The following is a 10,534-nucleotide window of genomic DNA, read 5'->3' on the forward strand; positions in this document are numbered from 1 at the left end:
ATTGTTGCTCATCAAAATTATTTTCAATCTCTTCCTGACCTCCAGAGCGAAACCTAAGCAAATCTTCTACAGCATTATGCATGCCTTGCAAATCTGGCTACCGATAGCAATTACCTATCATATAGCTGTAATCTTTTGAGCACTCTATCAGATAGTGCTTCCCATAAGAAATTTTAAAAAGACAGCAGTCTTGTTAGTCCCAATTGTTCTGTTGTCTTCTATTATATGGGTAATTGTCCCTTAGGCCTTGGACTGAGATGAGCAACTTATCTCATGTGGCCCAAGATTTCACTTTGCTGCCATCAGTGATTCAAATGACTATCTGATTCATCCTCCAGTCATTCAGCCAAGCCCATCAGTCTTCAATTTGCCCTGCACGTGCAGTGAAGCTGCTGACCCTCCAGTTGTATCTATCCCTCCAGGTCTAGATTTTATATTCTAAAGGAAGACTGTCATGCTCTTTCAATGCCATTTCACATTAATATTACTTTAGGGTCCCGGAGTTGGAATATGATGTGTGTTGCATACTTCTTAAATCAAGCAAAACCCATAAAAAAAACAACCCATCCTCTATATACATTTTTTGCATACGCTTTCCTCTGTTATAAATCCTTCAATGCCATAAAAATACATTTATTCTTTCACATCATTCATAATTCAGTCTAGTTTCCCCTCTGCCTCTTGCTTTTCCCATCAGCTATTCATGGCTTGATTTGCAGTGGAATATGTTGTTTGATGTAAGGACTATACACACCAAAACAAGCTACATCGATCTTCTGTACTTGGAATATTATGTTCTATGTCTCTTCCAGGCCTAGAAAATCAACACATCTTATTTTATTTTTAGTTTTGGACGTTTTTCTTGGATAATTTTGTCATCTTCATACAGAGGAAAATGTTTTCACGGCTTCAATTTACTGTGGGAAAATTACTTAAAAGGGATTATTGTGTGATGCTTGCATTGTAAATTTATGCTTTTATGCCTGCCATTTCTTGTGAAAGGTGACAGTTTGCCAACAGCAGAGAATGAGGTTTTCTCTCTTATCCCCAGAACACATAATTCACCAGTAATCCCCTAAGGATCACATGGTCCTCATGCCCATAGTCTCTGAGCACCTCATACTCATTAATGGATCTGATCCTCACAACTGCTATGTGAGATAGGGAAGTATGATTCCCATTTTACAGATGGAGAACTAAAGTAGATTAAATGACTTGTCTGAGGTGATACAGCCAAGCTGTTATAGAGCTGGGAAATGAATCTGTGTTCCCTGGGGCTCGGGCCAATGTCCTTTCCACTAGACCAGTGGTTCTCAACCAAGGGTACACGTGCCCCTGGCGGTATATAGTGGTCTTCCAGGGGGTACCTCAACTCATCTGGATATTTGCCTACTTTGACAACAGGCTACATAAAAGGCACTACCAAAGTCAGTACAAACTAAAATTTCATACAGACAATGACTTGTTTATACTGTTCTATATGCTATCCATTGAAATGTAAGTGCAATAATTACATGATAAAAATGAGAAAGTAAGCAATTTTTCAGTAATACACCTCCACCCCGATATAACACAACCCGATATAACACGAATTCGGATTTAACACGGTAAAGCAGTGCCCCGGGGGTGGGGGGGAGGCTGCGCACTCCGGCGGATCAAAGCAAGTTTGATATAACGCGGTTTCACCTACAGCGCGGTAAGATTTTTTTGGCTCCCAAGGACAGCGTTATATCGGGGTAGAGGTGTAGTTTGCTGTGACACCTTTATATTTCTATGTCTGATTTTGTAAGCAAGTAGTTTTAAATGAGGTGAAACTTGTGGGTACGCAAGACGAATCAGACCCCTGAAAGGGGCACAGTAGTCTGGAAAGGTTGAGAGCCACTGCACTAGACCAAGCTTCTCCCTAATGGAAGTGTAAGCTATACACACACTTGAGGGACCACTCTTGGGCATTCCCCTTCAACTGTTGGCTTTTCTGGTGAGTCTGCCAGTGGTGCATTAGGAACTGGACTGCCAACTCATTTTGCAGACACTACCAAGTGGAAATTATTTTCACCACAGACCTCATCTGGATTTGAATCAAGAGATGAAAAATTCTGTATCCCATCACCAGTCCCCTGAGCCAGCAAGTCCCTCCCGAACATATTTTAATCTTTTAAATGCTTTGTTTGGACTTAGGTTTCTCATTCATTAATTTCCCAATCAACTTCCTTCTTAAAGATGATAAAGGAAATGTCAGTAATAACAGTCATTTACAATCCCACGTCCTACAAGAAAGAAACGCATCCCTAAGCCACCTACTCCACACAAGAAAACTGGTGTAAATTGATGTAGGGCTGTTGACTTCGATGGAGCTGTGGTGACTTGCCTCAGCTGAGGATCTGGCCTCAGCCAATTCATGAAGAATACTTTCAGGGGCGCAGCCTAAGACTAAAAAGCTATGTGCATAATGTGTGTGATCTGAGTGGCGGGAGACAGCCCTAGACGTAGGTTCAAAAGCAGCAAGGGTCTAGCAGTGTCATACGTTCTTGCCTTTGATGTAGGCCATTTGCTGCAAACCTGAACCAGGATCTAAGCAATGTTTTTGTATCATTTTAACTTTCCAACTCTTATTTGACTTGAGGATTTCAAAGAGCAGCTTGGTGTGATGGCAGCCTATCAAATTCCCTGTCAGTCACAGCTGTCTGTCAGGATCTGAAAGCTTCAAATTAAATGACTGAGGCCTTTTTTGACTCCATTGAAACTTTCTGAAAAAGTAACACGCCTCTTGTATACTGGCTTGTTTGTTCCCTCTTGTTTGAACTAAAAATGAGCCCAAGCTCTGAAATTGAGACCCACATCTGAATTTCCCCCCACGCCCATGTGCTGTGGCCCAGGACATATGAAAGAACCTCCTTCAGCAGCAAGCAGTCATCAGCAAGCATGTGTGAAGTGCTGAATGTGGCGTCAGTCCATATATGAAGAACTGACCTTTGGATGGAACAAACAAAGGGCACAGGGCCAGGTTCACATGCAGTTTTCTTGGCTATAATGGAGCTGCACCAACTTCTACCTGCAGGATATATAGACAGAGCTGTGTACCTCTATCCACTTTGATTTTACACTTCTCCTTGACTTGCCACCCTCGTGTGTTTTAGAATACAGAATGATAAAACTCTTATCAGTAATATTTGCTGTGGGTCTGAAATCTCCTCTCACTTGCACCAACTTTACCCTGGTGTAATTCCACTGCTCCAGGGGAGTTACTCCTGGTTTACACCTGCAGTAACTGGGTCCAGATCCTCAGCTGGTGATTTAAACAGAGCTATGCTGCTTTGCACCAGTGGAAAAGCTGGCCCATACATTTAGTTCTCATGATGCTTTGGCCTTTTCAGAAATAGAAATGACTTTGTGTAATATTCACTCCAGTGTATATACTAATTCATACAGAACTGGTGGTGGCCAGACAGAATGAGATAAGGGAAGAGGAGCAGGGAAGTGGGATATCTTTATTACTTTTTAAAGGGAAGATTCTTGTTCAGTTCTCATTGCCTTTTGTGTTTCCTTTTCTGTATTTGTGCTTTTATGTTGGGTTTGATTCTTGCTCGATACTGCTCAAGTGAAGGCTAACATAGTTCGTCAGAGTTGTCTGTTATGTTTTCTGGGCTACAAGTCCCAAATAATACTAAGCATTCACATGCACACACACCTTTCTTCCTCCCATTTCATCATTGCCCTTTATTCTTATTCACTATCATCACTTAATATCATAAGGAGGATGCAATTCTTCAATGCCTGAGTGACGTATGTCAAAATGTCTCAGTGGGACCCCTCGCTATGTGATAATTCCGTATATCCTGTTTCCAGAGCTGAGGAAATACATTTTTGTCTCTTTGGCTCATTACTCTTTAGGAAATTGCTTTTCTTCAATTATCCTGACAATTCAGATTTTTGACAGCTCCAGACTTGCTGCGTAAAGCTTCTAGCAGCCCTGCAAACGTTTTTCTCAAGACTTCTGCCATCCATCTTCCATATGTTTGGATCCGTTTCCAAGCCTCGCGGTTTTGTTTTTACTTACATCAACGGAGTTTTGGTATCAGTGGGGCATAATGTGGCACTTGAACTCCAGTTGATCAAAAATGCCATTTGACTGGCCAATCTCAGAACAACATACCAATGATTTTTGAGACTCACGAAGATCATTGTGATTATTTTGTCTTAAGGTCTGCTTTTGAGTTTCATTTTTATGGACAACTTTTGTAGAAGCTGTCACTGGAGTTGTTTAAGACAGGCGACGCGACAAAGCCTTAGAAAGATATACTATAGGGCAGTGTTTTTCAACCTTTCTGATACCAGGGACCGGCTTGCTACCTTGCTAAACTGTGCCAGGGAAATCTCAAGGATTGGCGCTGGTCCATGGACCAGTCGTTGAGAAGCATTACTATAGGGAACAAGCCTGCATTGGAAGGGAATGAACTATATGATTGATGGGTATATTTTCAGTCAGGTCCTCCACCATATTGACTTGATGGTGCTCTGCTGATTTACACCCATGCAGGAATTGGCCCTAATTCTGTAATTTATATGATGCTCTGGAGTTGTCTTTAGAAGCTTCAAGTTCTGAGGCAGGACGGTCTAGTGGTTACGGAGCAAGCCTTGAGCTTGGGATCAATTCGCTGCTCTGCCAAAGACTCCCTTAGGCCAAGTCACCCAGTATCTTCATGCCTCGATTCCCCAGTAGCACTTCTCTACCTCACAGGGTGTTGTGAGGAGGAAGATTGTGAGGTGCTCAGATTTCATGGTAATGTGTGATATAAATACTACAAATCTATAGTAAACCTTTATTTTATTCTATAAGTGACTTTCAGCACCAGAGGTCTGAGGTCACCTCTGCACATGTGTGTGTTAGCCTCACCTGTCTGAAAGGCTGTCTTGCCATTCAAGTCATCTGAGATTTCTAGAAATCTCATGTTTCAAGCATAATGAGCCTTTCTCCGCTGTGCTCATCTCATTTTTGGTTTTGAGCAACTTTTAAATGGCAGCATGAAAGTAAGCCCCGTGCTCGCTTTAATAATATAAAGCCTCAGCCCCACTCAGTTTTTCTTTCATCGCGTCTCTCTAAAAGTTCTTCCATGCTTTGTGGCAAAGTTAAAAAGCCCCTTATTAGATACCAGCCCCAATCAGGGGAGACTTGGCAGGGCCCATTTGTATGCCTGAGCCCTCCAAGCATCTGTTGATGATACTACCTTGCTATCTTGTGTTCTGATCGTATATCTCATTTTCAGGTGTAATGAACCTCTCTAAGCTTCCTCTCATCTTATTTTCAGCTTTGAACATTTTTTGGCATTTCAAATAACAGTCTGATGGAAAAGGAAGCATTGTTAGATGAGTGTACTGTTTTCAGGGTTTTTTTTCCTTTTGTCATCGGAAACTCCTATTCTGTATTCAACACCAGAGCTTATATTTGGTGGGGGAAAGAATTTTGTGGAGGAAAGTGGTAGGATTTTCAGCATAAAAGATTCTTGCATGAGAATGTCTGTCTGATTCTCCTTTTGCACTATTTTTATACCTGCAACTCTACAATTTCAGTGGAATTGAACCTGGTTTAAACAAGCATTTGTGAGATCAGAATCAAGCCCATTGTGTTTGTCACTTTAGTATATTTCATTAGTTACCTTTATTTTGGTTCTGATTTTTAGGTGGGTCTCAACCAGCCTCCGGAACTGCAGGTGCTCTTTTATGTCAGCAAATGTTTTGCCTGCAACTAAATGCAGGCACCAAATTGTGGGTACCGTTAATTGCACCTGTGAATTATGCACATTTAAGTATCTAGCTACTTCATTTGCAAGTTGAGTCAGGTAGCTTAGAATCTAAGGGATTCCAATCCTGCAAACCTTTATGCATTTACATAACTTTCAATGTGTAAACAGTCCCAGTGAGTTCAATGGGGTTGCTCATAAGGGCCAAAGAGGGTCCACTTGTGGGCATAAAATTGTACCTTCATTGTTGGAGGCTATTTTTGAAAATTTTGATCTTTGTATGTTCCTCGCCTGTGAATATGATAGAGATGTTTTATCACAGGTGGGGGAAGTAGGGGGGCAGAGTTGCTGCAGAACCCTCAGGTTTTATGTGGGACCACTGGCCCCACTCCCCAGCAGCTGACTCTGAGCAAAAACCTGGGGGTGCTTCCTGCACCTATGCCTTGGGCCGGCCCTCTGCCCGCACTCTGCTCCCCATCCTCTCACCTCACCTGGGGCTCAGGTCCTGGCTGCCAACCCCACTCCCCGGCTGCTGACCCCATACCTGGGGCCCCACACCCAGCCCCTGCTCCCAGGCCTCCACCCCCCTACGCCCAGGGCTCTGCTCCTGGGGTCTCGGCGGCTGGCCTGGCTACTGGCCCCAGGACCCCACTCCTGGACTCCACTCCTGGGGTCCAGCACCCAGCCCCACAGCTGGAGCTCTTGGCCCTGCACATGGGATCCTGGCTGCCATCTCCTGCCCATGGCTCTGCTTCTGGCCCCACCCACGCCTGCCCCGAGCTGTGGCCTCAGCCCCCTTACTCCTGTCTGGTTTCCCCTCTCCCGGAGACACAGCCCTGCTCCTAGCCTCAGCGGGCGGGGTGGACAGGTGTAAGGGGGCTGGCTTTCAGCACCCCTACTACTAAAAATGTTCATGTTTATGATATACTCCTTGGACATGCTTTATTGTAAATAAATGAACAGCATGTTTCCTGCTTGGGGCATGATTCTGATTTCACTCCAGGTTTATGCTAATACAACTCAGTTGATTTCAGTGGAGTTACACCCGGTGTGAGTAAGGTCAGAATCTGATTGTAGCCGTGGGGACTCATCCCCATGCTGCCTCCTGCTGGTGACTTCAGGGAATTAGCTCGGTCCCAGCCCGGAGTGCCCTCTGCAGGCCGGTGATCCACCTGTCCTCTGGCCCGATTTCCCTCCCTGGACCCAGTGCCCTTTTACATGGAGTGCTGCCCCCAAGCAGTCACCCCTTTCTCTGAGGGTTTCCCCTTCCCGGGGGACTCCTACCCTCTATCCCCACTTTGCCTCAGTAGATGGCTACTGCCCAGTCTCCATCTAGCCCCCGTTCACTGGGGCAGACTGCAGTATCAGCCACTCATCATAGGCAACGGGGTTTGGACTGGCTGCCTTTACCCACCCTCCGGCTGCCCCTCTGCAAGCCCAGTACCTAGGAGGCCTAGAACTAGGCCCTACAGCCTGGGGAGTTGCTGGCCTAGGGCTTCCCCGCTCCTAAGGCCTTTCCCCAGCCCTACTTTCCTCTAGGTCCCCTGGGAGAGTTCCCAAGCAGCCAGGACTGTCTCCCTCTCCAGTCAGAGAGAGACTGTTTTCTTCTGGCTTCCCTGGCCCTGTTGCTCTGTTTGGAGCATGGCCCCAGCTGCAGCCACTTCCCCAATCAAAGCAGCCTAAAGGCTGCTTTCCCCAGCTACAGCCCCCTTTCAAGGCTGTTTTTAACCCCTTCTGGGCAGGAGCAGGGGTCCACCCTGCTACACTGATCCTTTAATTTACCGTGGTGCATAGCTGAGCCTAGCACAGCCTCAGCTGGCCTCAGTAGGAGCTGCACCCACTTACACCAGGGCTTCTAGAGAGAAAAGTTCTTCAATACAAATAAGAATAATAATCTCATAAAATGCAGATGTCCTCTACCTGGGGATGGTGAAGATTGTCCTTGAGGCAATAATAGAATTGGAGCAGTCATAATTTAAGCCAGCAAAGAACATACAACACCACAGATTTTCATACCAAGGACCAACATTCCAAGTGTACACATGAAATCAGCCACCAGTATTTATAGGGCAGGAAATTGGGCAGAATACTGCTAATCCAAAACTCTCAACAGAAATTTGACAGACTGGATCTGACCAACAACCAGCCTCAAAAGAAAGAAGCACCAGCTGCTTCAAAGGAAGGCAGAAGAAAACAGAGGTAAGCAGGTTTGGGGTAATTTTCCCATCCGGAAGTTTTCTTCACCCCACCTGTTAGTGGCTGATTTATGCCTTGATGTAGGAGGGTTTGTATCGCTTCTTAAAAAAAAACAAAAAAACCCAAAACCAACCTTACTATTGTAACTCCAAATGTTGTGGTTCTCCATATAAATGCGTGATCCTTTCTGGAATTCTGCTCAACTCTTGGCTTCAGTCTCATGTGGAAATGAGTTCCACAGGCTCATTGTGCTTTTTGTGAAAAAGAATTTCCTTTGTTCAATCTTAAATTTGCTTTGTTTAAAAAAAAAACCAAAAAAAAAAAGGACCAAGACAAGAAAAACTTGCTACTGGCCCAGTCTTTCCTCAGCTGGATTCCATACAGAGACCCAAGAGCTAACTGCTGAGGACTTTTGACAGAGGCTATTTACATCTTAGTCAGCACTCACATTTTTTCCAAAATACTTTATGGAATAGGAAATAAATCAATTTGCACAATCATCAGAAAATTGATTGTCAGCATAAGCCATGGTGAAAAGTGCTGTTGGGAGTAAGAGGGTCATTGCACAGCTAGAAAACTACTGACTCCAGAAATGCAGGAGCGAGCTCTTGGAGCTGGCTAAACTGTGGGGACGGATGTAAAGCTGATCTTTCTCTGTACTGCATCTCTGAGAGTGTGTTGGGCCTCCTAGAGTGACTTTGAGAGACTCTCTCCCTATTGGTTAGTCCAAGATGGAGGCTCTAGAGAGAGACTCTGTTTTCGCTCTGATGTCAGGATTTTCTGTTTGTTCTTTGGAGACAAAGAAAGGCCTGGTGGTTAAGGAACTGGAATAGGATTTAAGAGGTTCTGGGTTCTAATCACAGCACCACCCATAGACTTTGCTGTGTGTCTTTGGGAAAGTCGCTCAATCCTTCTGTATCTGCCTCTACTGCCCTGGGCCCTTTAAATAGCTGCCGGAGCCCCGCTGCCGCTACCCCAGGGCTCTGGGGCTATTTAAAGGGCCTGGGCGGTAGAAGCAGGGGAGTCCTGGGCCCTTTAAATAGCCCCCGGAGCCCTGGAGTAGGAGCAGGGCTCTGGGGTATATTTCAAGGGCCTGGGTCTCCCACTGCCTTTATGGCCCCGACCCTTTAAATAGCCTCCGGAGCCCTGGGGTAGTAGCAGTGGCAGCCGAGGGCTCTGGCAGCGGTTTAAAGGGCCTGGGGTAGGGTAGTGGCAGCTGATCCCTGGGCCCTTTAAACTGCTGCCGGAGCCCCTGGCTGCCGCTGCTACCCCAGCGGAGGAGGGGGAGGGCACTTACTGGTATAGGACGGGCTACGGCTGGCTCTGACTCCCTGCATTCCTGCCCCTTCTGCTGAGGCCCTGCCACTTCCAGGGGCCAGAGCCAGCCCCAACCCAGCCCCATACCGGTAAGTCCCTATTTCTACTTTCACCCCTGGTGCTAGGTATCCACCATTCCAATTGACTTCAGTGGGCACCCGGCACAGGGGTGTGGAGGGGATTGAGTCACTGTTGTTTGCTTAGTATTTTGAAGATGTAAAGCAATATGTGCCTGAGTGCTGCATATCACTAAGGGTACGTCTACACTACGGGATTATTCTGATTTTACATAAACTAGTTTTGTAAAACAGATTGTATAAAGTCGAGTGCACACAGCCACGCTAAGCACATTAATTCGGTGGTGTGCGTCCATGGTCCGAGGCTAGCGTTGATTTCTGGAGCGTTGCACTGTGGGTAGCTATTTCCATAGCTATCTCATAGTTCCCGCAGTCTCCCCCGCCCCATAGAATTCTGGGTTGAGATCCCAGTGCCCGATGGGGCAAAAATCATTGTCGCGGTTGGTTCTGGGTAAATGTCATCACTCATTCCTTCCTCTGGGAAAGCAACGGCAGACAATCATTTTGCGCCCTTTTTCCCTGGATTGCCCTGGCAGATGCCATAGCACAGCAACCATGGAGCCCGTTCAGCTTTTTTTTTTTTACTATCACCGTATGTCTACCTGATGCCGCTGACAGAGGCGATACTGCAGCGCTACACAGCAGCATTCACTTGGTTTTACATGATAGCAGAGACGGTTACCAGTCGTTCTGTACTGGCTGCTGCCATTGTAAATTGGCAATGAGATGACGGTTATCTGTTGTTCTGTACTGTCTGCTGCTATCATGGGTGCCCCTGGCTGAGGTCAGCTGGGGGCGCAAAGGCAAAAATGGGAATGACTCCTAGAGTCAATCCCTCCTTTATGGTTTCTAAAAATAGAGTCAGTCCTGCCTAGAATATGGGGCAAGTGTACTAGAGAACCGGTGTATCAGAGAGCACAGCTGCTCCATGTCAGATCCCGCAGAAATGAGGAGCTGCATGCCATTCACGGGGGTTGCCCCTGCAACAACCCCACCCTTTGCTTCCCTCCTCCTCAACCTTCCTGGGCTACTGTGGCAGTGTCCCCCCTATTTGTGTCATGAAATTATAAAGAATGCAGGAATAAGAAACAGTGACTTGTTAGTGAGGTAAAATGAGGGGGAGGCAGCCTCCCGCTGCTATGACAGTCCAGGCAGTACAGAATCTTTTCTTTACACAGTAAAGGGAGGGGGCTGATGGAGCTCAGC

Source organism: Gopherus flavomarginatus, chromosome 10 (genome assembly GCF_025201925.1).
Source record: "Gopherus flavomarginatus isolate rGopFla2 chromosome 10, rGopFla2.mat.asm, whole genome shotgun sequence".
In the NCBI taxonomy this organism is placed as follows: Eukaryota; Metazoa; Chordata; order Testudines; family Testudinidae; genus Gopherus; species Gopherus flavomarginatus.